This window comes from Mus pahari, chromosome 19 (assembly GCF_900095145.1).
Source record: "Mus pahari chromosome 19, PAHARI_EIJ_v1.1, whole genome shotgun sequence".
Lineage (NCBI taxonomy): Eukaryota > Metazoa > Chordata > Mammalia > Rodentia > Muridae > Mus > Mus pahari.
Window position 1 is genome coordinate 13,759,325 of NC_034608.1, and position 6,104 is coordinate 13,765,428.

Sequence of the window (6,104 nt, forward strand, 5' to 3'; positions counted from 1 at the left end):
TCTCAGCTCTTCTCAGCTCTGTCCCTAACCTAAACTCCTCCAGCTCGTGGCCTTCCCTCCCAGCTACTCATTCTCCTTACAAGCCTACTATTTTGACTTTGCATCATCTTTTGACCACATTCTCTTTGTCCTAAGCTCTCTGGCCCCTCATCCCCCCTTTCTGCTCTCCACTACTCTCCCTCTCTCTATGTGGCCCCCTTTCTGCTCTACTTCGCTCATAGCCAAGTTCAGTCTGTTGGCCATGTTCAGCCTACTCTCCATCTCCCTACTCTGGCTGTTGACTCTCAAATATCTAGAATAAAAACCTTCCCCTTAACCATACCATGGAACAGTCACGTTGACAGTTTGTGTATCTGGTGCCAAAACCCAGGATGGGTTTCAATGTGCCCCTTTCCATGGGGCCTGACCTCTCCTAACTGAAACCAAACTGCTAACATAATTCTTCTAAAGTATGGACCAGTTGTTTTTGAAGGCTTCTGACATCCACCATATTAGACAATATATTCTAGAACTTGCCTATTTAGCTGGTTCTCCCCGCCAGCACCTCTCTCCTGGTACTTGAGTGTCACTTCAGAGTTGCCTGTTGTGTTTCTGTGGCCTGCTCCTCCTTCCTCAGCTCCCTCATGGAGCTTGCTCTGTCTCTATAAAAATCACAGTGGTGTGCTAGGCAGCTTCTCTCATCCGACTGGGCCACTGTAGAGTGAAAATGATGCCTCTCCTTTGTGCTTTGGGACATTTCTCTCTGATAGTCTCTTAGTCCACTTAGGGGACATCCTGGATTGAAATCCCTGTCACCAGAACACCTACCCTTCTCTCTCCCATCTTTGATCTCCCTCCCAACATACCTCAGGTTTTTATGGAGCTTATTGGAATCGTCCCTCCTGTTTATGACCTTTTAAACCTCCTTTTACCTGATGGACTTGGCAGGATGCTGGAATGAAACTATGTATCTTAATTGGGGTTAGTATTCCTGCACAAAATATCATGACCAAGAAGCAAGTTAGGGAAGAAAGGGTTTATTCAGCTTATACTTCCACATTGTTGCTCTTTACCAAAGGAAGTCAGGAAAGGAACTTACACAGGGCAGGAACTTGGAAGCAGGAGCTGATACAGAGGCCATGGAGGGATGCTGCTTACTGCATTGCTTCCCCTGGTTTGCTCAGCTTGCTTTCTTATAGAACCCAGGACTACCAGCCCAGGGATGACCCCCAAGATGGGGGTCCCTCCCCCTCTCGATCACTGGATCTCACAGAGGCATTTCCTCAAGGGAAGCTCCTTTCTCTATGATACGCCCAACCGTGTCAAGTTGACACACAAAACCAGCCAGTACATGGTGTGCAAGTGTGTGTGTGTGTGTGTGTGTGTGTGTGTGTGTGTGTGTGTGTGTGTGTGTAGCAGAAGACAAAGTTAAGTGGGTTAGGAAGGAAAAAGTTCTTAGGTGTACATTTGAAATTTTTAAGCCCACAATCTTGGTAGTTTAAGAAGGGGAATCCCAAAACCAGGGAAAGAAGAGATCCCACCCTCAGTAACAGGCGGGTAGGGAAACAGGCTGTTGATTGACAGGTACTTATCAGGAGTCCTTTTGATCCATGAGAGGTAAATTCAAGTTGATTCTCTGAAACTTACAAGAAGAATTTATTAAGCTTAAAAATAGATAACTTTTAGACACATTAGCATTATCATTGCAATCTCTTCTAAAACCCACATATTCACACCTTTGTATCATCGTAGAAGCTTAGAAAACACTTTGGGTCATATAAAGTTTGCAAGACCAAGGAGCCTCTCTTCCCAATGATGGCCAATTAGGCCATCTTCTGCTACATATGCAGCTAGAGACTTGGGAGTGGGTGGGTAGGGGAGCAGGGGCAGGGGGGGTATGGGGAACTTTCGGGATAGCATTAGAAATGTAAATAAAGAAAATATCAAATAAAAAAAGAAAACACTTTGGGTTAAGAGAAAGTAAACACTTTTCAAGGCAATCTCAGTGAAGACAAGAACCTTCTGCGGAGCAGAAGGGGCAAAAGCTCACTTGATCTTGATTAGTATGACTACAAACCATGAAAGAGGGGTTTCTTCCCTCTTTCCAGAAGACAGTATGTATATAAAATTAGTACACTGAGAAGTCCCTTTTAGGTATATATTTAAAGGACAACCAAAGTAAATTTAAAATCTTGAGTGTGTGACTATACTAGTGAATCATAAAGTTGAAGGTTTTTGGCAGAATTAAACTAATAAATTATCAGCACTCCATTGATTAATGTTAAAACTCTGAACTTTTGAAGTCTTAATACAACACCAGCATAGCAAGAAGAAATCTGAGCGTTTTTTCATTTCTTGTATATAACTTAAATCACTTTCTTATCACCATTTAAGCTTTCTCCTCCTCTAACCTTTACAACCTACACTGACCAGCCTTAAAACACCTTCTTAGAGCCTAAAACACTTTCTTAGATCCTTTCAACTTAAGCTTCTGTATCCTAAGATCTTACATAAACTTTATACTTTCTTCCTAATTATTTACCATGACACACAGGTGGTTTATTACTCAGGGAGCAACCACTGTAAAATGAGTTTCTTTAGATGAAGGAATAGTAAAAGTTTCCTTTGAAACTTGTTTTCCAAGTCTAGTACCAAGGTAGTGTCTAGATTTAGTTGTGGCAGTTCTAGGAGAATGGGGCTGTGGATTGATTTTTCACATGAACAGAAGTGAGAAGGCCTTGGTCTCTGACGTTAAACTCATAAATCTTTCACAAATCTGGTCTTCAAACCCATAAGAGACATGAGAAAGTTAAATTTCACTTGAATAAGCAGGAAGTGCAGACCAAGCACCTTCCAAGTCTATTAAAAGGACAGAGGTTTACCAACTACCTTACCCAAGGGGGTGGACATTCATCTTCAGCTGCCTGGCCCAGAAGATTTGACAGATTTTTCTCTGAAGCAGAAATCTTGAAGGACTCTCCTACCTTTGTCTAGGCAAAGTAAGGCAGTCAACTTCCCAGTGCCTTTCTTGTCCACAGTTTGGACAGTGTGCTATCAGCAGTAGATACAAGAGCAATTACAGCCCAGTGGCCAGCTTTGCCACATTCAAAGCAAGCTCCAGGTGGAGGTTCTTCCGTGCCCATCATCTTCTCTGGAAGAGGGGGTACTGCCAAGAGCTGATGTGTCTATCATGAAAAGCTTTTTTATTAAACACTTTAAATGCCATATTCTACAGATATAGACAGACTTTGCTTGTTTCTAGTTATTTACTTTGAAAACATATACAGGAGGCTTAATAAGGCTTGTTCCTGTAATGATTGCTTCAGTTCTTAGCATAACTACAAGTATATTTCTGAACATATTAAAGGATTTATAATATTTATAAGTTAACTATTAACTTACATTTCTTAATCATCCTTAAGAGTTTATAATAATTTAGTAACTTTCATAAAGACTAGAACTATATTATGTCCCTAACCATTTTGAGTTGAAGCCTTTCTAGTATCAAAGTGAAATTTTTAATTGTAGTTACAGTCTATAGAGATACTGGCAGCTTTACTGACCCTACTATACCACACCATTATAGGCTATTGTAATTTTCTGCATGACTTAGTTTATCCAAAGAGTTAAATCTTAAAAGACAAAGAAGCTATATAAATATTTCTGTGAACCTCATTAGACTTTAGAAGTTTATAGATCTTAATTAGACATAACGTATTCATCAAACATATTTTGTTACTTATCTATTTTTCTAGCAGCTTAGTGTTGAGCAATTAGAAAAGACATAAGTAACTAGACATGTATCTTAAATTAGCTTTTGTTAATCTGAACAGACTTTTGTAGCCATGCAATTTCATCATCATATACAGTATATTCTAAGCCAGAGATGAATCACATATACAGCATGTTGTAGTAAATATAACTTTGAATGTCTACCATCATACAAAAACACATACTAATCTAAAATATTTAAGACTTGCTGTTGCTTTCCTAGTCTAAAAGGAGATACAATAATAGATAGAGAGTTCATTAGGACTAAGAAGTTTTACAATTGTTGCTTTAAACTATGTGGCCATAAGATGGTGAAATCACATGGCAGGTTGCAAGCCATGTGGCCAGCATGGTTGCTACTTAAAAATATTTGGTGTGTGTGTGTGTGTGTGTGTGTGTGTGTGTGTGTGTGTGAGAGAGAGANAGAGAGAGAGAGAGAGAGAGAGAGAGAGAGAGAGAGAGAGATCCAAGTTACATGCACATGTACCTACAGAGTTAAATCCCAGTTACATTCATATATAGAGTTGAATTTGAGTTACATACACACATGCATACATGCACATATATGTGCCTTAAACAAGAGTCAAATCATGTATATGCTTATGAATATAGATTTTAATTATAAGCTTTTTGTTATATAAATTTAAAGCCAAATATTATTGAAGATTATATAGATTTTAAACAATACCCAATGAGCAACTTTCAAATCCTTATAAAAGATTTTACAGCATAATCTTAAGATTTTTTAAAGGGCAGACTGCAATAAGATTGAGATAAAAAAATTTAAGAGTGGGGAAGTAGAACCTTAAGTATAGAGCAGAACAAGTTTAGAGATAAGATGTTTCGAAATCACTTGTCTGTGGTAGTGAGAATTTGGAAATCAGATGTGCCAATTTCTGACCTTTTAATGGGGCCAAGTTGTTGCAATAAATCCTGAGTTCATGAAGGAACAGATCATGCTTATCTTCAAGCAGGCTGGCTGTAGAAATCCAGGAGGCAGGAGAGCATGGGGTCCACGTGGGCAGACTACAGGAGCCAGAGCCAAGTGGAGGACATAGTCGATGCTAGAATTTGGTATCAAATTCACAGACAAATGATCACACACTTCTCTCAGGAATGGCTAGGTTAGCAGCTTGGTTTGGAGCAGCCTGCAGAGGGAACAGGGCTGTGTAGGGACTGTGCCTCAGTTTCTGCTCCTACCTAGCTCCAACTTGCTGCAAACTTACAGGGAAGACATTTACAGAGTGTGGGTAGGGAAACCCACAGAAACAAACAGGGTTTGGAGTAATGAAAAAGGAATAAAGAAAGGAGAACTTTTTTTCATGTTCTCCCCAATTGCTTGGGTGGCATATTGAAGCCAGATTCAATAAGTTTGGAAGCTAGGTGTATCAGGACAAAGTTCCAATGGATGGACATACAGAGGAATCCCAAGCTTGGGTCTGAGGTGCCCCAGGAACTGAGGAGGCACGAACCTTCCAGATGACTTGCCATTCAGTGGACAGTGAACAATACCAAAAGAACAAGCAGACCTGGCTCACCTGGTACCATGATTTCCTAGAGCAGCCAAGTGGGAGAGGAAACTGTACTGGAGAAACAGAGCCTCAATGCAGGAAGTGGTCAGTCCCGAGAAGCACTTAAACTGAGTAAGAGAACTTACTGCTATCAGTGTTAGATGGAATGCCTAACGATCAGTGGACCAGAATGCAGACCTGTTGTGGGTGTAGTGGGCAGGTAGGATTCCAGTGTGGATAGACACCAAAAGAGCCCCCTGAGGTCATGGCACCCATGTTATGAAATATAATGTGTCGAGGGGGTACTTTTGGTGATCTGAGCCAAGGTGCTCCCCTAAGAAATTATTCCATGCAACATATCGGGGAAGGAGAGGGGAGTGAGGAACTGGGGAACAGGTAGATGCAAAAAGAGAGCCATGAGGACAGAGAGAGCAGAGCAGACAACAGAATGGTACATGAGGAATAGAGAGAGGAAATGCCAGGAACAGAGATAGAGAGGGGGGAGATCTGGGATGTATGGGGGCCCTTGGAACATTGCACACAGCTGGCACACCTGGATGAACCATACATAGGTGAGGATGTAAGCAGCTGCTAGGACCCCAAGGGCAGGCCAGTGGAATTGTGTGTGTATGCTAACACATGAGGTGGCATGACTGAGCATCGCCACCATAGGCTCATAAATTTGAATGTTTGGTCACCAGATAGTGGCACTATTTGAAAGGATTAGGAGGTGTGGCCTTGCTGGAGGGAGTTTGTGAGGGTGAACCTTGAAGTTTCAAAAAGCCCAAGCTAAGTGCAGTCTCTCTCTCTCTCTCTCTCTCTCTCTCTCTCTCTCTCTCTCTC